This window comes from Bactrocera dorsalis, chromosome 6, assembly GCF_023373825.1.
Source record: "Bactrocera dorsalis isolate Fly_Bdor chromosome 6, ASM2337382v1, whole genome shotgun sequence".
In the NCBI taxonomy this organism is placed as follows: Eukaryota; Metazoa; Arthropoda; class Insecta; order Diptera; family Tephritidae; genus Bactrocera; species Bactrocera dorsalis.
Window position 1 is genome coordinate 37,745,856 of NC_064308.1, and position 22,704 is coordinate 37,768,559.

The window sequence follows — 22,704 nt, forward strand, 5'->3', positions numbered from 1 at the left end:
TTTTTCAGGATTGTTTTTTTCCATTATTGGCGAAAGCCATCCTGCGGGGTCGAAAAGTAACATATATTTCAGTTTTTAATATTGTTGGAACGAAATCTTACTTTGTTTTTTCTACCAATATGTGAGGTATTGGAAAATTGTGGCTCTAGTGGTAGTCGTACGACGTACCGGCCATTATTTGATCGAGTAATTGTAGCTTTAGAGCAGTCTTTACAATACTGATCTTCTAGAGTTTGAAATTTCCTTAACCCTGCTTAGATAACGTACGTCTGCGAGACGTACACTTGTTTTATTTTTCGTTCTCTCTCTCACAACCGTTGAAAGGGAATATTCTCGCTTTCAGTTTTCTCAGTCGTTAACTGCAGAACAAATATCCAAAATGAAAGTATAATAATTAAATAAAAGATCTACGTAAAAAAATATCTGCAAAAGTGTTTCCATTCCATTGACATCCTTAAAGGACGAAAACTTGAATACGTCTCTCAGACGTACGTTATCTTTTCAGTACTTAAAAATAACGTTATCTAAGCAGGGTTAATTGTGAATTAAGGTATTTGTTTGTATTGTACTCAAGTTGAGTTGGCATGGTTGTAACTAGTTCGGTAACTAGTCTACTTTGTGTTTCACTGTGGAGCGTTTGAACTTTTTGTGCCTTTGGGCAACATGGTGAGCCTTGGCAATTTTTAGAATTGTGGATTTCGGGATTTGCTTTTGTTAAACGCGTGGTTCTTTTTGTGTAAGCGCTTTTTTGGAGTGAGTTAGGATGTCTGCTGTAATGAAGCATTGAATGGTGTCTTTTGTGACAATGTAAGCAATTAAATTTGCTTTTGCAATTTTTATATGTATGCGCATGTGACAGACAATTTGTGCAAAGTCTTTTTGACCTGACAAAATTATTTCGTTCGTTAACTTTTAAGTTTTTAAACCTCTCGCAAGCTTTAAGTTTATGCCCTCTTTTACATAGTTCGCATGACGTATGTTTTCATTGTTCAGATGTGAACGATTGTGTTTTGTTAGAAATTCTGTTTGATTTGGTTTTGCTTCTAGCTTGGGGTCTATTTAAGTTTCTATTTTGGTCGTGTTTAATGTTCTTAGTTTTGATTATATTTTCTTCTAACCTTTCAGCAATTTCATATTGGGTGGTGAGAAAATATTTCATTTGTTGCCACGTTGGCAACTTTTTCCGTGATGAGAGCGATTGCTCCCATAGAAGTAACGACATTTCTGGTAATGCGGCGGTGCAAATGTTTACCAGAATAGGATCCCAGCTGTCTGTGGGAATATTTAGTGTCGATAGAATCGACAAGCAATTTGAAACAGTGGATTCTAGTTTGATGAATTCTACACTTGTTCCTTTCTTAACTTTTGGCAAGTTCATTAGTGTCGTTACTTGTTTGTCGTTTTCAAATCTAGCTTTTAGAGCTTCCCAAGCCAAATTGAAATTGTCGTCATTTAATGCGAACTGTTTAACTATTTCGCCTGCTTGACCTTTTGTTTTGTATCGGAGGTGATGCAGTTTTTGTGCCTTTGATAGTTGTGGATGGTTGATGTAAACGGCTGCGAACATGTCCCGGAAGGACGGCCATTCTTCATAACCTCCGTAAAAGGTTTCTGTATCACATGCAGGCACCTCGAGTTGGATGCCTGAACTTGCCTCTTGATTGTCTATTTGTGGCAGCTCTACTCTACTGTGGGGAGTAGGTGTAATTGCTTCAATGAGCTTAAATTGATCGGAGATCATAGCTTTCGTTTCTTCATATTGGTCCAAGCATTTTTCGTAAATATCGTAAGCAGATAATTTAAAATTTTGTGGTAGATCCGAATGGTCAGAATCTACAATGGCGTCATAAGCCGCTTAGAGGCGAGTCCAAAAATTTTTTAGATTTTGATTTTTTATTTCTAGTAACGATTCCGAGCTTTCGATTCGTGAATCGGTGAGGAGGCAAATCTAGTGCAGTATCTTATTAAACTGTCACTTTGTGAAATGAATTTAGCAACCTAATTTGAGCGGGTAGCTCCTGCAGGTGTATTTTGATTTTTATTATTATGCAATATTTTTACTGTATAGTAAAATATTTGTCAAAATGAGTTAAATTTGTCTCAGTGTAAACCGAATTCTCTTTTCAATAAATTTCGTATAAAACGAATTCTTTATTTTTTATTATTACCGTTTCTTATTTACTTGCTAAACGATATTGTTTATTTATATTTTAGTTTGAAGAATATCCGCACTTTAAATTTATTAACACTTTTTACGTCCTTATGTTAGTATTTAGGTACACCCTAATACTTGGACTTGTATGTATGTATGTATGTGCTTGTTAAGGTACTTATGTTTTGTGCGATTGAAAGCCGTTGAAGAGATCAATGCGCTATTTACATAAGTATGCACAATTTGTTTTTATGTAATTATAATTATGTTTCTGTTCCTAAGCAATTGAGAGCTCGTTAGAGAGATCAATTAGCTTTTTGTCCACAATCAGCGGTCGGCATGAGAGGATTTGTCACTGTGTTGGTGAGCACGAAAATAAAGTAGCCCAGTAAGAAATTGGAATTAAAATTAAGCAATTTTTATTATTAATTAATAGTATAATGAAAATTAACAAATTGTCTATTGAGGATATATTCCCTATTATCTTTAAAAGACTTGGAACATAAAAGGCATTACATGGCATCAAAGGCATTTAGAATCATAACATATTTCTCGCAGGGCATATTTGGTTTTGCGCTATAGTCTTGCGTGATGTTAATTCGTTGCTGGCTCAACAACGACTGAACGATAGAGCGTAAGCGTACGTGTGAAGTTAAGGCCTAACTATAATATGCATAAGCTGCCGTATGTTACTGTCAAAAAATGAACGAAAAGCCTGTCAAATGCATAACGAATGGAGAGTAGACTTTTGAATGACTATAATGTGCTTAAATGCATAAGAAGAAAGTGTCAAAAACAACTTGTGTTTTGGTTTTGTTTAGTTTGCATTTTGCAAAAATGAACAGAATATTAAAATATTTAAAAACAATTAAAATGCTTACTTCTGTTTTAGAAGGAATACGCATATTGACAGAAATTAGTGAAATTAAAAAATAGAGTTCGGTCATGTTCAGTGAGGGAAATAAACAGGAAGAGAAAGTAGGATAGTTTTTTTGTACGATTCCTAGAAATGAAGAGGACTGATCATATAGATTTTTTTATATACACCCGATTGAAAGAAAAGGCATATTGTTTGTCGTAAAAACATTTCCTTTTTCAATATTTTCCATTAAATTTTGTATAAAACATTCGTCGTTCTCCATCTTCAAATTCAAAACGATGTATCTGTTGACAAAAAGAGAAAACAGCTGATTCCGTACGGAACATGCGATCAGTTTCGCATTTTGCTTAAGCAAATGACGTTTGACAAAACTTAACGAAACTTGATGTTAAGCACATTATAGTTGCAACATACAATTTGTGTGTATTCGGACAGTTGCTTACGCTGGCTTAAGCTAGCTTATTCACATTATAGTTAGGCCTTTAGTTTGCACAATTGTGCTAAGAAATGCCGACCACTGTCCACAATCCTGCTTGTTTTTGTTTACCAAAGAACAAGGGGATTGCTGGATAATTGCAAATGTGGACTTTGAACTTTTTGGTTTTTTTGGAGATTTTGTGTTTTGCGTCACAGGCAGATTTTGCCGTATGATTAGTCCATTATTAGACGCGGCAACAAAAGTTGCTAATTCTCGGGCAATTCTCTTTTGCTGTCGCCCATTACCTTCACACGAGCAACTTGTGTTTCGCAACTCTGTTCGAGTTACATTTACAATACAAATACATTTTATTTATAATTCAAAATTAAAACAAAGATTATATAACAGACCTTCACATATATCACCATTTTCACTATCGTCTGAATCAATTTGTATGGCTTTCTCCATACATTTCACAATATCTTTAATTAATTCGATTTTTTCGTCATTCTTCATTTTCTAAAATATTTATATTATATTATGTATATCTGTATACATATTTGGGAGGATGGAATCATGTGTAGAAGTTCACGCAAGTGAGGAAAGTTCTCTGATCGCCATTCACTTGGGAGTGGCCAGAAACGATTCTTTTACATATGACTCAAGCAGCTCACGACTTCCGGTCTTTGACCAAGTATCCTCTGGGTAGCCTAAGAACATCCGTTTGAAGGCGAGCTAACGTGAGAAGGCGAAACATCCTCTGCATAGGGTTGTGCGCTGGGTTTGGGACCCGCCACGTAAAAAAACACCCCCAATGAAAAAGCAAACACAGCCTCGGATGAGAGACCCCCCTTTTGATGACGACCATGGCAAACGAAATAAGGACTATGATTTGAGGGCATGCACCTGGAATGTCCGGTCCCTTAATTGGGAAGGTGCCGCTGCCCAGCTAGTAGATGTCCTCGTAAAGATAAAGGCTGACATCACCGCCGTCCAAGAAATGCGATGGACGGGACAAGGACAGAGACGAGTAGGTCCTTGTGACATTTACTACAGTGGCCATATAAAGGAGCGCAAGTTTGGTGTTGGATTCGTGGTGGGAGAGAGACTCCGTCGCCGAGTACTATCATTCACTCCGGAGAATGAACGTCTAGCCACAATCCGCATCAAAGCGAGGTTCTTCAACATATCGCTGATTTGCGCCCACGCCCCGACGGAAGAGAAGGACGATGTGACCAAAGATGCTTTTTATGAGTGCTTGGAGCGCACTTATGAGAGATGCCCCCGCCACGATGTCAAAATCGTGCTTGGCGACTTCAACGCCAGGATGGGCAAAGAAGGTATCTTTGGCACTACGGTCGGTAAATTCAGCCTCCACGAGGAAACATCCCCAAATGGGTTGAGGCTGATCGACTTCGCCGGGGCCCGAAATATGGTTATCTGTAGTACTAGATTCCAGCATAAGAAGATACATCAAGCTACCTGGCTGTCTCCGGATCGAAAAACCACCAACCAGATCGATCATGTTGTGATAGACGGAAGACACGTCTCCAGTGTTTTAGATGTGCGTGCGCTCCGAGGTCCTAACATCGACTCGGACCACTATCTTGTTGCAGCCAAGATTCGCACCCGCCTCTGTGCAGCAAAAAACGCACGCCAACAAACACAAGGAAGGTTCGACGTCGAGAAGCTGCAATCACAACAGACAGCCGAACGATTTTCTACTCGGCTTGCACTCCTGCTCTCTGAGAGCACTCGTCAACAACTCGGTATAAGGGAACTGTGGGACGGCATTTCAAACTCCTTACGTACAGCTGCAACCGAAACCATTGGTTTTCGGAAAGTGCAAAAGAACAGCTGGTACGATGAGGAGTGCCGTGTCGCAGCGGAGAGAAAACAGGCTGCCTACCTCGCAACGTTACGATCGACCACAACACGTGCGGGATGGGATAGATACCGAGAGTTGAAGAGGGAAGCGAGACGCATTTGCAGACAGAAGAAGAAAGAGGCCGAAATGCGTGAGTACGAACAGCTTGATAAGCTGGCCGACAGGGGTAATGCTCGAAAATTCTACGAAAAAATGCGGCGACTTACAGAAGGTTTCAAGACCGGAGCATACTCCTGTAGAACCCCCAAAGGTGATCTAGCCACCGATGCCCAGAGCATACTTAGATTATGGAGGGAACACTTCTCCAGTCTGCTGAATGGCAGTGAACACATAGCACCAGGAGAAGGCGAACCCGATACCCCAATCGATGACGATGGAGCAGACGTTCCATTGCCCGACCATGACGAAGTTCGAATAGCAGTTGCCCGCCTGAAGAACAACAAAGCGGCAGGGGCAGACGGATTGCCGGCCGAGCTATTCAAACACGGCGGCGAAGAACTGATAAGGAGCATGCATCAGCTTCTTTGCAAAATATGGTCGGATGAGAGCATGCCCAACGATTGGAATTTAAGTGTGCTATGCCCAATCCATAAAAAAGGAGACCCCACAATCTGCGCCAACTACCGTGGGATTAGCCTCCTCAACATCGTGTACAAGGTTCTATCGAGCGTATTGTGTGAAAGATTAAAGCCCACCGTCAACAAACTGATTGGACCTTATCAGTGTGGCTTCAGACCTGGAAAATCAACAACCGACCAGATATTCACCATGCGCCAAATCTTGGAAAAGACCCGTGAAAGGAGAATCGACACTCACCACCTATTCGTCGATTTCAAAGCTGCTTTCGATAGCACGAAAAGGAGCTGCCTTTATGCCGCAATGTCTGAATTTGGTATCCCCGCAAAAGTAATACGGCTGTGTAAACTGACGTTGAGCGGGACCAAAAGCTCCGTCAGGATCGGGAAGGACCTCTCCGAGCCGTTCGATACCAAACGAGGTTTCAGACAAGGCGACTCCCTATCGTGCGACTTTTTCAATCTGCTGCTGGAGAAAATTATTAGAGCTGCAGAACTGAACCGAGCAGGTACAATCTTTTATAAGAGTGTACAGCTGCTGGCGTATGCCGATGATATTGATATCATCGGTCTCAACACCCGCGCCGTTAGTTCTGCTTTCTCCAGACTGAACAAGGAAGCAACGCAAATGGGTCTGGCAGTGAACGAGGGCAAGACGAAATATCTCCTGTCATCAAACAAACAGTCGTCGCACTCGCGACTTGGCACTCACGTCACTGTTGACAGTCATAACTTTGAAGTTGTAGATAATTTCGTCTATTTAGGAACCAGCATTAACACCACCAACAATGTCAGCCTAGAAATCCAACGCAGGATTACTCTTGCCAACAGGTGCTACTTCGGACTGAGTAGGCAATTGAAAAGTAAAGTCCTCTCTCGACGAACAGAAACCAAACTCTATAAGTCGCTCATAATTCCCGTCCTGCTATATGGTGCAGAGGCTTGGACGATGACAACAACCGATGAGTCGACGTTGCGAGTTTTCGAGAGAAAAGTTCTGCGGAAGATTTATGGTCCTTTGCGCGTTGGCCACGGCGAATATCGCATCCGATGGAACGATGAGCTGTACGAGATATACGACGACATCGACATAGTTCAGCGAATTAAAAGACAGCGGCTACGCTGGCTAGGTCATGTTGTCCGGATGGATGAAAACACTCCAGCTCTGAAAGTATTCGACGCAGTACCCGCCGCGGGAAGCAGAGGAAGAGGAAGACCTCCACTCCGGTGGAAGGACCAAGTGGAGAAGGACCTGGCTTCGCTTGGAATATCCAATTGGCGCCACGTAGCGAAGAGAAGAAACGATTGGCGCGCTGTTGTTGACTCGGCTATAATCGCGTAAGCGGTGTCTACGCCAGTAAAGAAGAAGAAGAGTATACATATTTGCAAATTACTTGCCAAAATATGAAATTAAATTTTTTAAATAACGGGTGATTTTTTTGAGGTTAGGATTTTCATGCATTAGTATTTGACAGATCACGTGGGATTTCAGACATGGTGTCAAAGAGAAAGATGCTCAGTATGCTTTGACATTTCATCATGAATAGACTTACTAACGAGCAACGCTTGCAAATCATTGAATTTTATTACCAAAATCAGTGTTCGGTTCGAAATGTGTTTCGCGCTTTACGTCCGATTTATGGTCTACAGCGATGAGGCTCATTTCTGGTTGAATGGCTACGTAAATAAGCAAAATTGCCGCATTTGGGGTGAAGAGCAACCAGAAGCCGTTCAAGAACTGCCCATGCATCCCGAAAAATGCACTGTTTGGTGTGGTTTGTACGCTGGTCGAATCATTGGACCGTATTTTTTCAAAGATGCTGTTGGACGCAACGTTACGGTGAATGGCGATCGCTATCGTTCGATGCTAACAAACTTTTTGTTGCCAAAAATGGAAGAACTGAACTTGGTTGACATGTGGTTTCAACAAGATGGCGCTACATGCCACACAGCTCGCGATTCTATGGCCATTTTGAGGGAAAACTTCGGACAACAATTCATCTCAAGAAATGGACCCGTAAGTTGGCCACCAAGATCATGCGATTTAACGCCTTTAGACTATTTTTTGTGGGGCTACGTCAAGTCTAAAGTCTACAGAAATAAGCCAGCAACTATTCCAGCTTTGGAAGACAACATTTCCGAAGAAATTCGGGCTATTCCGGCCGAAATGCTCGAAAAAGTTGCCCAAAATTGGACTTTCCGAATGGACCACCTAAGACGCAGCCGCGGTCAACATTTAAATGAAATTATCTTTAAAAAGTAAATGTCATGAACCAATCTAACGTTTCAAATAAAGAACCGATGAGATTTTGCAAATTTTATGCGTTTTTTTTTTTTAAAAAGTTATCAAGCTCTTAAAAAATCACCCTTTATATTCAAAATATTAATTTCAAAAAAATATACTCAAATGCAACTATGTACTACGAAAGAAAGAACACGAATGCCGAAAAACGTCGCAGCTAACTGTTACGAATAAGAACACAAAGCGAGTTGCTGAACACTGGAAACTCGGCGCGATTCTCCTCTCCTCGTCGCCCCCTCGCCTATAAACCAAGAGTTGCCGCAACAAAAGTTGCCGCGTGTAATAGGCGAGTTATATGTACAAATATATTTATATATGTATGTTCACTCTGAGAAGAGAGCGCGGAGACGGAATTGAAAAAATTTAAATCTGTTTATAAATAGTTTTGAGCAAATCTTTGTTTTCAATTACAATTTTTTACAATATAAAATATCAAAAATGAAAACGAACTATTAAAAATAGTTTATATATTTATAAATAATAGCATTCGACTCTGATTTTGAGTTATTTTAAGAAAATTTCAAACATATTGAACAAATTGAATTATAAAAGTTGATAATTACTGCAGTATATCGATATTGGCAACCCTGCGTTGTGAGAGAGCAATCAGCTGAGACGTTTGCGACGGCAAAAATCCAAATGAAAACAAAACAACGCATGTACACAAAACAACGCAGCTGTCTATTTTGCATGTACACAATTTCGTTGTGGCCATACTAATACCTTGCACTTCAAAGAAATTTTAATATTTTGTTCAAAGTTAAATTTTTTATGCAAAAAATAAGTAAATATGTATATATTTTTGTTTTAAATTATCAATTGTTATTACAAATGATAAAATAGAGCTATTTTATGCTTTTATTTGTAAAATAACGTCAAGTTTGTAAGAGCTGTGAATAGTTTTACATTTTACATATTAGTGGCATAACCACTCTTCCTCATCTCTCTTCTTCATTCTACTGTCGTTCTATTGTCGTTGGCAAATAGGAATTAGCGAGAATGACAACTGTCGGCCTACAGTCGTGTTTTCGTGTCGTCGTCAAAATAAGTGTCCATAAGAACGTGTGTAATATTTGACAGATGTCGTTTGTCGTCTGTCGTCGTAATGTGTTTAGAGCTTGACATATTCACATGTGTGCGCATATGTATGTTTGTATGCTTGTGCATTATTGAAGTTATACTTCTTTTTCTTTCGTTTGTTTTTCTGCGAACTCTCAACTATTTTGCGTATCTTATGGTTGAAATACTCGGCGTTGGCCGTTGAAAAATTAAGTCTATACTTTACAGGATCATTTCTGTAGTTAGTCTTCATTTACATTTTTTTGAAATCGACCCGCGATGACGAGGTATATCGTTTTATCTGACAGCGTGAGGTTTAAGAAGTTCATTTCTAATTTTGTCTTGTGGCATATTAGAAATGATGTTTCTCCGAAAATCGTTCGCTTGTAACGGATAAAACGACTTCTGAGTGGTGATTTTAATGAATAAATTCCAAGGTTTTACACAACAATAATGCAGTCAATAAGTACAGTACGCTTATGTATGCTTGCGCATTATTTTTTCTTTCGTTTGTCTTTCATTTCTGCAAATTCTCATGGTGACATATTCATATGTGTACGCATATGTATGTATGTTTGTATGCTTGTGCATTATTTGTTTGGCAATGTATGCAAATATATGTACTATAAGTATATATGAATGTATGAACATGCAAGTCAATGCGCGCACATGTAATAAGTATATTGATAAGTGGTGAAAATATGATTTCAATTTCTGAGCGCGCACATGCGTATACATACACTCATATGAGCATGTGCAGATACACAAGATAGGATAGAAGATGTATGCCTTTTAACATCGTATACTATAAAAATAAATATTTTTCTTATGTAAGTTAAGATGGCAAGTGTAGCCCCATCTGCAATTTCCTTGACTGCAGTGAGCGGCTCGATATTTCACCGGATAATGAGAATCATCACCACACAGCGCATGCGCTCTCCCAACAACAGGAAATAATTGTTGCCTCGCTCACTAATCCAATTCAACCCGCAATGCGTTAATCGGTATATTTGTAAAATGCTTGGTTGGTTGATCGTGAGATTGGAAGGAAAGATCAGAATCTCACAACAACAACGATGCCTTGATCCGATGGCATAGATAACTTGATACGAGACTCTTTGGTTCGAGAGAGAGCTGTCAAAACTCGCATTTTTTATAACATTTGCCAATGATGCCACTGCTGAAAAATATTAGATTGGGTACATAATAAATTATACAAAACACTAAATTAAACACTTTGAAAATGCATAATTATAAATGCTAAAATGCAAAATCATTAATTAATTTACATAAACATTTATTTTGCCAAAGTATGTTCGCACAGTTCAATGAAATTTCATTTCACATTAATTTCGTCAAGTGATTATAGCGCTGCTCTTCTGGCATGCCGCCTTTTTGACTAACTGCTGATTGGCGTCACCCTGATTGTGTTTTGTTGCCAGCTCAGAAAACAGATCAGGGTGCCCTGCCAGCTGACAAGCGAGAGAGTAAGAAAAGAGATTCTGATCAAGTTATCTATGCCGATGGAGTATCAATACATCGCGCTCTAACCGCAATGCGGTGCTTAAGAAGTAAGGAAATAATTTTTGCCTCGCTCACTAAGTCAATTCAACCCGCAATGCGTCAATCGGTATATTTGTAAAATGCTTGGTTGGTTGATCGTGAGATTGGAAGGAAAGATTAGAATAAATTTGACTTGTGAACAATTAATAATAGAGAATTAACTGGCGCCCAACGTGGGGCACGTCGCTTAGCAATCACCTTAATTCGGCAAGCAGAATTGCCATAAAGGCAGAAGTGGACGGGACTCCAAAAAATTACAGGACATCAGCATCCGTGACATCGAGGGAACATTCGCAGCATCTATCCCAGGATAAATTTAAGTTACATCAAAGTAAATTTGTAAGTAAAAAATTAAAATTGATAATGTGTGACTTACAAGCTGTGCTTAAAATTAAATTTTGAAAATAAAAAGTTTATATTAATATTGGAAGTTTATATTGAACTGTGTGAACTTGCGTTCGGAAAATTACACAATCTCGTTTTTATAAATTAATCGGTTTTCACTAATTTAACTAAATTAACTAGAATACTGAAGTTTAAGTTTCTGGTATCAAATTATTCCCAGGGTCCGAACACGAAAATACTTTGTTCACTGTGAAGTTATATTAATTAAAACTAAATTGCATTTTTTCATGGTGAAAAGTTTAAAGTTATCTTAACTAAAACTATTTTTCAAATCACAAAATTAGTGAAGGTCATAGTTTTGCCTTTTTACTAGAATTTCCGGGTGAACTTCGCTCACCATTCTCGATTAATTATTTCAAGAATTTTCGTAAGTGAAGCTAACCTAGTTAAAAAAAACGTGCGATTAAAAAGTTTATATAAAATACAAAATGGCGGTTTCAATGGATCAAGTGCTACAGGCAATAAGATCCGTTAATGAAGAAACTAGGTTAGAACTAGCAGAACAAATTAACAACCTTACTTCAGTTTTGAGACGGCTCGAGCCACCACGTGTCGAACCATACTTACCGGTTTCGATTAACCCAGCATAGAATAGAATCGGGAAATTTCAGTCTTGACTTAATAAAATCTTTGCCTGAATTTAACGGTGAAAATTCCTCCTACCCAGCTTGGCGTTCCGCGGCAAATTTTGCAATTAACTATTACCCCGAAGGTTCGGAACGGTATTATGTGGCAATGGGTATTTTTAGAAACAAAATTACTGGGTCAGCTAACACGACTTTATCGTCATTTAACATTTAACAGTCTTGACTTAATAAAATCTTTGCCTGAATTTAACGGTGAAAATTCCTCCTACCCAGCTTGGCAATGGGTATTTTTAGAAACAAAATTACTGGGTCAGCTAACACGACTTTATCGTCATTTAACACTGACTTAAATTTCAAGGCAATAATTGCTAGGCTCGATCAAACTTTCGCAGATAAAAGACCAATTCATGTCTTGGAAAACGAATTAAGTATTCTAAGGCAAGGGAATTTACCGATTTCAGAATACTACGATATGGTAGATAGGCACTTAACACTTATCATAAATAAGCAAATGATGACACACAGCGGGAACGCCGAGGTCATTATGGCTCTCAACGAGCGTGCAAGGGAGAATGCACTACGCATTTTTATTTCGGGTCTTCGTCGCCCCCTTTGCGATATTTTGTTTTCTTCAGGTCCGAAGGGCTTGCCTTTTGCATTAGCTGCTGCCCAGGAGCTCGAGACGAATCATAAGCGTTACGATTTTGCGCAAACATTTGCTATGGGAAACTTAGTAAGACCAGCAAAGCCCCGGTACACATTTTCCCAGCCCTATCGTAAGACTCTACCACCGAATATAAATAATAGACCAACTGCGATGGACGTCGATCCCGGGTCTTCCTTTTACCGAAATCAACCAGCGCGTCAGAACAACCTGCCATTCCATAACCCAATCAACTACCAATCTCAGCCTAACGTTATGTTGCCACAGCACCCACACATACAACCTCACCAAGTAGTATTTAAACGCTCTCGGGACCAGTCTGGTTCTTTTCAAAAATCACATCCCAAGGTTCAAAAAGTAAACTATATGCCAGAAGAAGTAAGTTCAGATTTTGACGAACCCGATATTTGCGATGACCATTACAGTCTTCATTCGCATATTGACCGCGACAACTCAAGTAAAACACGCGCCTCCATCGATCGTTTAGAAAGTGAAATTAATCGTTTAAACTAGAATCGCTCCTACCATTCGTCATTACAAAAACAACGAGTGGACGGGAGCTGAAATTACTAATCGATACAGGGACTTCGAAAAATGTTATCAAAAATCTTCCATTCCTTAACGGAATTAAGGTAATGCGAAACCCATTTACATTAAAATCAATAAATGGGGTCAATCTTATAAAAAAAAAAATGTTTGATTAATATATTTAATCATACCTCGACGTTTTATCTGCTTGCGAATATAACCACATTCGATGGTATAATCGGCTACGATTTCCTTAAAGAGATTAATGCGAAAATCGATATCGATGCTGGCTACTTACGTCATCGCAGTGAGGAAACCAAACTTCAGCATCTCCGTTGCAATCAAATTAATTCAATCACAATAGAAGCAGATTCTGTCCCGGTCACTATTAAAGCAAAGTTTCATAAAATGATTGATAAAAATTCAAATGCATTTGCACACCCAGATAGAGCCCTACCATATAATACGAACGTAGAAGCAACAATTCGCACCATCACCGATGACGCAATATTTTCGAAAAGCTACCCCTATCCAATTTCAGCAGCGGAGTTTATCAACACAGAAATCGAATCTCTTTTGAAAGATGGCATAATTCGAAAGTCGTGTTCTTCTCATAACTCACCGGTCCATGTCGTGACTAAAAAGGGTCTGGACGAAACAAAACAATTACCCTATATAATAATAGATACACACATAAGAAAGTTATATTTTATCATTGACACTGGAGCAGAGTTCAGTTTGATCAACGAAAATGTTTGTAACCCGAAATCACACGAAAGTCACAGCAATGGGAAGAAAAATGGAAGTTAAGAAACTTTGCAGATTCCCAATATTTAAAGAATTTACTGAAAAAGAAATCATATGTGAATTCCTGGAATGTAATTTTAACAAAAACTTTGACGGACTCATTGGTAACAATATCTTAAAGAGGATAAATGCGATAATAGACTTCTTCTTCTTTACTGGCGTAGACACCGCTTACGCGATTATAGCCGCGTCAACAACAGCGCGCCAATCGTTTCTTCTCTTCGCTACGTGGCGCCAATTGGATATTCCAAGCGAAGCCAGGTCCTTCTCCACTTGGTCCTTCCACCGGAGTGGAGGTCTTCCTCTTCCTCTGCTTCCCGCGGCGGGTACTGCGTCGAATACTTTCAGAGCTGGAGTGTTTTCATCCATCCGGACAACATGACCTAGCCAGCGTAGCCGCTGTCTTTTAATTCGCTGAACTATGTCGATGTCGTCGTATATCTCGTACAGCTCATCGTTCCATCGGATGCGGTATTCGCCGTGGCCAACGCGCAAAGGACCATAAATCTTCCGCAGAACTTTTCTCTCGAAAACTCGCAACGTCGACTCATCGGTTGTTGTCATCGTCCAAGCCTCTGCACCATATAGCAGGACGGGAATTATGAGCGACTTATAGAGTTTGGTTTTTGTTCGTCGAGAGAGGACTTTACTTTTCAATTGCCTACTCAGTCCGAAGTAGCACCTGTTGGCAAGAGTAATCCTGCGTTGGATTTCTAGGCTGACATTGTTGGTGGTGTTAATGCTGGTTCCTAAATAGACGAAATTATCTACAACTTCAAAGTTATGACTGTCAACAGTGACGTGAGTGCCAAGTCGCGAGTGCGACGACTGTTTGTTTGATGACAGGAGATATTTCGTCTTGCCCTCGTTCACTGCCAGACCCATTTGCGTTGCTTCCTTGTTCAGTCTGGAGAAAGCAGAACTAACGGCGCGGGTGTTGAGACCGATGATATCAATATCATCGGCATACGCCAGCAGCTGTACACTCTTATAAAAGATTGTACCTGCTCGGTTCAGTTCTGCAGCTCTAATAATTTTCTCCAGCAGCAGATTGAAAAAGTCGCACGATAGGGAGTCGCCTTGTCTGAAACCTCGTTTGGTATCGAACGGCTCGGAGAGGTCCTTCCCGATCCTGACGGAGCTTTTGGTCCCGCTCAACGTCAGTTTACACAGCCGTATTACTTTTGCGGGGATACCAAATTCAGACATTGCGGCATAAAGGCAGCTCCTTTTCGTGCTATCGAAAGCAGCTTTGAAATCGACGAATAGGTGGTGAGTGTCGATTCTCCTTTCACGGGTCTTTTCCAAGATTTGGCGCATGGTGAATATCTGGTCGGTTGTTGATTTTCCAGGTCTGAAGCCACACTGATAAGGTCCAATCAGTTTGTTGACGGTGGGCTTTAATCTTTCACACAATACGCTCGATAGAACCTTGTACGCGATGTTGAGGAGGCTAATCCCACGGTAGTTGGCGCAGATTGTGGGGTCTCCTTTTTTATGGATTGGGCACAGCACACTTAAATTCCAATCGTTGGGCATGCTCTCATCCGACCATATTTTGCAAAGAAGCTGATGCATGCTCCTTATCAGTTCTTCGCCGCCGTGTTTGAATAGCTCGGCCGGCAATCCGTCTGCCCCTGCCGCTTTGTTGTTCTTCAGGCGGGCAACTGCTATTCGAACTTCGTCATGGTCGGGCAATGGAACGTCTGCTCCATCGTCATCGATTGGGGTATCGGGTTCGCCTTCTCCTGGTGCTATGTGTTCACTGCCATTCAGCAGGCTGGAGAAGTGTTCCCTCCATAATCTAAGTATGCTCTGGGCATCGGTGGCTAGATCACCTTTGGGGGTTCTACAGGAGTATGCTCCGGTCTTGAAACCTTCTGTAAGTCGCCGCATTTTTTCGTAGAATTTTCGAGCATTACCCCTGTCGGCCAGCTTATCAAGCTGTTCGTACTCACGCATTTCGGCCTCTTTCTTCTTCTGTCTGCAAATGCGTCTCGCTTCCCTCTTCAACTCTCGGTATCTATCCCATCCCGCACGTGTTGTGGTCGATCGTAACGTTGCGAGGTAGGCAGCCTGTTTTCTCTCCGCTGCGACACGGCACTCCTCATCGTACCAGCTATTCTTTTGCACTTTCCGAAAACCAATGGTTTCGGTTGCAGCTGTACGTAAGGAGTTTGAAATGCCGTCCCACAGTTCCCTTATACCGAGTTGTTGACGAGTGCTCTCAGAGAGCAGGAGTGCAAGCCGAGTAGAAAATCGTTCGGCTGTCTGTTGTGATTGCAGCTTCTCGACGTCGAACCTTCCTTGTGTTTGTTGGCGTGCGTTTTTTGCTGCACAGAGGCGGGTGCGAATCTTGGCTGCAACAAGATAGTGGTCCGAGTCGATGTTAGGACCTCGGAGCGCACGCACATCTAAAACACTGGAGACGTGTCTTCCGTCTATCACAACATGATCGATCTGGTTGGTGGTTTTTCGATCCGGAGACAGCCAGGTAGCTTGATGTATCTTCTTATGCTGGAATCTAGTACTACAGATAACCATATTTCGGGCCCCGGCGAAGTCGATCAGCCTCAACCCATTTGGGGATGTTTCCTCGTGGAGGCTGAATTTACCGACCGTAGTGCCAAAGATACCTTCTTTGCCCATCCTGGCGTTGAAGTCGCCAAGCACGATTTTGACATCGTGGCGGGGGCATCTCTCATAAGTGCGCTCCAAGCACTCATAAAAAGCATCTTTGGTCACATCGTCCTTCTCTTCCGTCGGGGCGTGGGCGCAAATCAGCGATATGTTGAAGAACCTCGCTTTGATGCGGATTGTGGCTAGACGTTCATTCTCCGGAGTGAATGATAGTACTCGGCGACGGAGTCTCTCTCCCACCACGAATCCAACACCAAACTTGCGCTCCTTTATATGGCCACTGTAGTAAATGTCACAAGGACCTACTCGTCTCTGTCCTTGTCCCGTCCATCGCATTTCTTGGACGGCGGTGATGTCAGCCTTTATCTTTACGAGGACATCTACCAGCTGGGCAGCGGCACCTTCCCAATTAAGGGACCGGACATTCCAGGTGCATGCCCTCAAATCATAGTCCTTATTTCGTTTGCCATGGTCGTCATCAAAAGGGGGGTCTCTCATCCGAGGCTGTGTTTGCTTTTTCATTGGGGGTGTTTTTTTACGTGGCGGGTCCCAAACCCAGCGCACAACCCTATGCAGGGGATGTTTCGCCTTCTCACGTTAGCTCGCCTTCAAACGGATGTTCTTAGGCTACCCAGAGGATACTTGGTCAAAGACCGGAAGTCGTGAGCTGCTTGAGTCATATGTAAAAGAATCGTTTCTGGCCACTCCCAAGTGAATGGCGATCAGAGAACTTTCCTCACTTGCGTGAACTTCTACACATGACTCCATCCTCCACACATGACTCCATCCTCATCCATAGACTGCCCAAACAGAATTATAAAAACAAATAAAACAATACTGACTTTTTATCTAACAAAAGAAGAAGAAGTATATAACGAAATGAGCTATAAAGACAATAAGGTGGAAATCTTCTGTAATGACATAAAAGATAAATGTGTCACAGAATTCGTTGACACTAATCACCTTAACGGTATAGACAAAAATAGACTTATAAATATACTAAAACGATATAAAAGCGTATTTTACAACGAAGATGATAATTTAACATTTACGAGTTCAACAAAACATAGAATAATAACCAAAAATGATATTCCGGTTTACTCTAAAATCTACCGATACCCATAAATACACAAACCGGAAATAGAAAAACAAATAGACCAAATGTTAACTAAAGGTATAATTAGAGCATCCTCTAGTCCCTACAATAGCCCTATTTGGCTGGTACCAAAGAAGCTGGACGCAACCAATGAACAAAAATGGCGTCTTATCATCGACTACAGGAAGTTGAACAGCGTAACTAACAGATTTCCAATTCCAAATATAGACGATATATTTGACAAATTGGGAAGATGCCAATATTTTTCCACTCTCGATTTAGCCAAAGGTTTTCATCAAATTGAAATGGACGAACGCGACATACATAAACCACTGCAAATGGACATTATGAATTTCTAAGAATGACCTTCGGATTGCGAAATGCACCAGCAACGTTCCAAAGGCTAATGAACGATATATTAAAAGAATATATCGGCAAAATTTGCATTGTGTACATGGACGATATTCTAGTATTATTCTAGTTTTATTTAGCCTTAAGGAAATAAAAGCATTTTTAGGTATTACGGGATACTATAGGAGATTTATTAAATATTACTCTAAAATAGCATACCATTTAATAAAATATTTAAAAAAGGGCTCAAAAATAAACATTAATGACCAAAATTACAAAGATTCTTTCTTTAAATTAAAAATGTTGATAAAAAATTACCCCATTTTAATCCACCCAGATTTCACAAAAACTTTTACTCAATGAATTTGATTTCGATATCTTATACAATAAAGGTAAATAAAATGTAATTGCAGATGGTCTAAGCAGACTAAATTATGAAAATAATAATATGGTAGAATTGAATTTAAATGAAATATTCAATGATGACGACATAGATACTGTACATAGTGCAGAAACGGATAGTACATACTTCATAAAAATAGCAGAAAAAGCAATCATTATATATAAAAATCAACTTATAATTCAAAGAGCTCAAAGGCAATCAATAACAAAGAAAATAATACATCAAAGGAAAATAATAAATATAATAAATGTAACACTTGAAAGCGACATTTTAATAAATATAGTTTAAAAAAACTAAAAAACACGCTTTTAAATCATATCAAACTAAAAAGTGAAAAATAATTCTTTGTATAAACTAACAATAATAATGAAAAAAAAAATTCTTGCATTATTGTGAGAAAAGCGTGGCATGCTCGATATATGAAAAATATGTCACAAAGCACCCCACGCTTTTCTCACAATAATGCAAGAATTTTTCTTTCATTATTATTGTTAGTTTATACAAAGAATTATTTTTCACTTTTTAGTTTGATATGCTTTAAAAGCGTGTTTTTTAGTTTTTTTAAACTATATTTATTTTTAATTTTTTAGTTTGATGCGAGAAACCCCAAATTTATTAAAATATGAACTATGACATGTAGTATTGGTTAAGTAAATCGATAATTAGGCAGCATTTAATATCTACTCGTAACCTTTCATTGACTAATTGTTACATTATTTGCGACCAAGTTCTATTGACGACTTTACGAATTATTACTTCTTATTTGAATCATTTCTTCTAAAGCTTCACTGTTACATGGGGTTTTACCTGTCAACTTTGAACAGTCTAGTTCTTCAATTCGAATACCGTCCAAAGATCTACAACGACTAAGTGCTACATAAGCTTGTCCAGCAGCAAACAGTCGAGAGCCCAGATAAATTACTGCATGCTCTACTGTACAACCTTGCTTTTTATGAACGATCGACGCCCAACTCAGTATGATATTTAAATGTCCCCAAAACTAGTTTTATATATACATATATGTTGCATACTTTTCGGTATGCTATTTAAATGTCACCGAAACTAGTTTTATATATATGTTGCATACTTTTAAGCGCATCTTTTTGGTGAGCTGCTTAAACTTACTGTCGCCTTCCTACAGTGTCTCTCAAATATTCTACGTTTCAGTACCACTTAAAAAAGTTACAAACATACATACATACATACATACAAGTGAAGCTAATAAAAGCGTATTAAAAATAATGCACGAGCACCTACCGGAAAAAGGATTAATAGTAATTTACTGCCAAAGATGACAAATTATTTCTACAAATTCAAGAGTTATATATAAAATATAATAAATAATGCAAATCTAAAAATAATGAAATCAAACATAATTTTAAAAGATGTAACAAACAAAGGAGAACACTTAACATTGATAGAAGAGAAACATCTGGAAAATAATCACAGGGGAATAATTTAGGAAATAAGAAAAACACACTACTACCCCAAATTATAAAAAGAAATACAGAAATACATAAATAATTGTGAAATATGCAATAAGGCGAAGTTCGACAGAAACCCTATCAAACATAGTTTAAATATTACGGAAACTCCTAAAAAACATAATGAAATTGTTCATTTTGATATTTGGTACCCACAAAGAGGCATAATGTACCTTACAAGCATCGACAAATTAACAAAATATGCAACAGCCAAATCATTAAAGGACAGAACTTGGATATCAATTGTAAATGCCATAAAGAAAAGAATTCAATTTTTAGGCAAACCGGAAACTTTAGTAACAGACAATGAATTAGATACAGTACAAATAAAACAATTCTTAAAAGATAATACAATAAACATACACCTAACGACCACTTATAATAAAACAGGAAATGCAGATGTTGAAAGATTGCACTTTACTTTGAATGAACTCTTTTTAATGCTAATGCAAATAATAACGACAATTTGAAAGAGAAAGTATTCCAAGCAATAACTGCTTATAATAATACCATACATTCTTCGACAAAAAAGAGGCCAATTGATTTCATAAATAACTTACTTTCCGAACAAGAACTAAACAAACTCGCGAAAAAATTCCAAAAGCAAAAAGAAAATATAATAAATAATATTAATAAAAAAGAAAACAGGGTAAACATACTAGATTTTCAGAATAAATATATAAAGAATCATAGAGTTAACAAAACACAACCAAGATACAAGGAGTAGACAACTTTAAAGAAGAGGGAAATCACTTAATATCTAATGATTCAAAGTTTAAAAAAGCATATAAGACTCAAGTTAAACGAAAATTTAAATTTCAGGATTAGTATGCCGAAAATAACGATAATAACAGCAATCAATGGACTTCTGCAAATAAACAAGCTTGTAAACCAATCGGGATACGTTAAAATAAGAATCAGAGAGATAGAGATAGTGAATCAAACCGCAACGGTAATCCATATAATACACCCCAAAGAATTTAAGTAGATATAAATAAAATTGAAAATAACTTAGAAAATAATTTCAACCAATATAACAGGAATGACAGGGAAAAATTATACGAAGAAATAAAATCTATTAAAGCAAAAATAAACACATAAATGCCTATGGGAAATAACAGATAACGTAGAGGACTATTTAATATTGTAGGAACTACATACAAATGGCTCTTCGGAACCATGGACAATGAAGATAGGAAAAACATACTACAACATTTAAAAATAATAGAGTAAAACAATCATAAGATAATAGGAGCAGTAAATCAACAAATAATAAGGAAACTTTCTGTCCCATATAAATGACAACTTCAATAAATCCATTAATACATTAAAAAGAACTATAGAAGACGATAGGACAGAAATATTAAAAACCTTTGAAAAAATAAATAAATCAAACGAAAAAATTATAAAACACATGCTTTATTCTGATCAGATGCTTAAACTTAAACACTTTAAACTCTTACAAAGTAAAATTGAACAAATTCAAGAAAACATAGCTTCAGCAAAGCATAATATACTACACCCTAGTATACGAGGGTTGTCGGATAAATAACCGACCTCAACGTGAAGCTAGCGGCACATCTGAAAAAAAAGTTTCTACTTCAAATTGTGCATATTATAATAGCTACTCGCCAAAATTTCAGAAATTTATCTTGCGCAATTATCTGTTGACAGTCGTTTTTGTGAGTCTATTTCGGTGATTTCCCCAAAATAGAAAAAATTGAATATCGAGCTGTAATTAAATTTTTATTTTTGAAAGGCAATACGCCTTCACAAACCAAAGACGAGTTGGACTCTGTGTATGGTGACTCTGTACCATCGTTTACCACCGTAAAATTTTGGGCAGCTGAATTTAAACGTGGTCGCAGGAGCTTGGAAGATGATGAACGTCCTGGGCGTCCAAAAACTGTAGGGGAGACCGGGGTACCTGCGGCACTTTTTTTTTGAACCTGGATATCTCAGAAAATATCCAACGAATCGAAACTTATATAATCTTGAACGAGTCTGACATTATTTAAAAAGAAGATGTCGGTGAAACTTTTCTTGAAATTGTAGCGGAGACAAATTTATTTAAGGTTAATTGAAAATAGTCAAATCTGCTGAATGTACCCCGGGGCGGGGTAGCACCGGCAATTGCTGGGGAACCTTCGTCGTTCATGTGGTGAGATTTAGTTATTAAATAAAAAGCCCTTTTTTAATCTTTTTACGTTTTATTAAATATAAAAAGATAAACAAAAAGCATATTTTATGGTACTGTAGTTAAAAGCGTTGCCTCCTTGGCTTTTTTTATTAAATATAAAGAGATAAACAAAAAGCATATTTTATGGTACTTTAGTTGCCTTCTTGGCTTTAAAAAATATAAAGTTATTTGATGTTGAAGCCACTTAGATCGAGTTCAAATATATATTTAGTGCGACTACGTGATGTTGAAGCAGGATTCACCGGGTTAGGAAGTTTAAATATAATTTCGCTTTTCAAAACCAATGATATATCCTTGTTTTCGGGCTTGACAAATATAGGCTGCAGAACATCAAGTTTCCTAAGAAAGCTAACTGTGAATGTACATTCACTAAGTCTCTCAATGATATCAGCAACATAATAAACTTTTTGTTTACAGGTTTGAAGAGGTGCGACAAGAACATAATCTCCCACATTCAGTTCGAAGTTATCAGTCAATTCATTATTTGAAAAATTCTCCATCTCCGGCGTTTCTTTGCCACCAACGAAAGATCCAACTGATTGGTCAGTGTCTGCGTATTCAACACTTATGTTACTTTCGTCAGAAGAATCAATATCATTTCTAACGGAAACTTTAGGCTTTTTAGTCTTCAGCTGGATTTTTTTTATAATATTTTTAGTATTTTTGTTCTTACGAGCATTTTTTTTACTTAGAAACTGAATG

At 38.5% G+C, this 22,704-nt stretch overlaps 1 protein-coding gene and 1 pseudogene across 1 annotated transcript in view; one reads left to right on the forward strand and one right to left on the reverse strand.

The window, feature by feature from the left end:
- LOC125779763 (uncharacterized) overlaps positions 1-22,704 on the reverse strand; it is a 55,813-nt gene that overhangs the window by 31,193 nt on the left and 1,916 nt on the right. The window lies entirely within an intron of this gene.
- On the forward strand, positions 9,486-9,688 carry LOC125779843 (small nucleolar RNA U3; annotated as a pseudogene).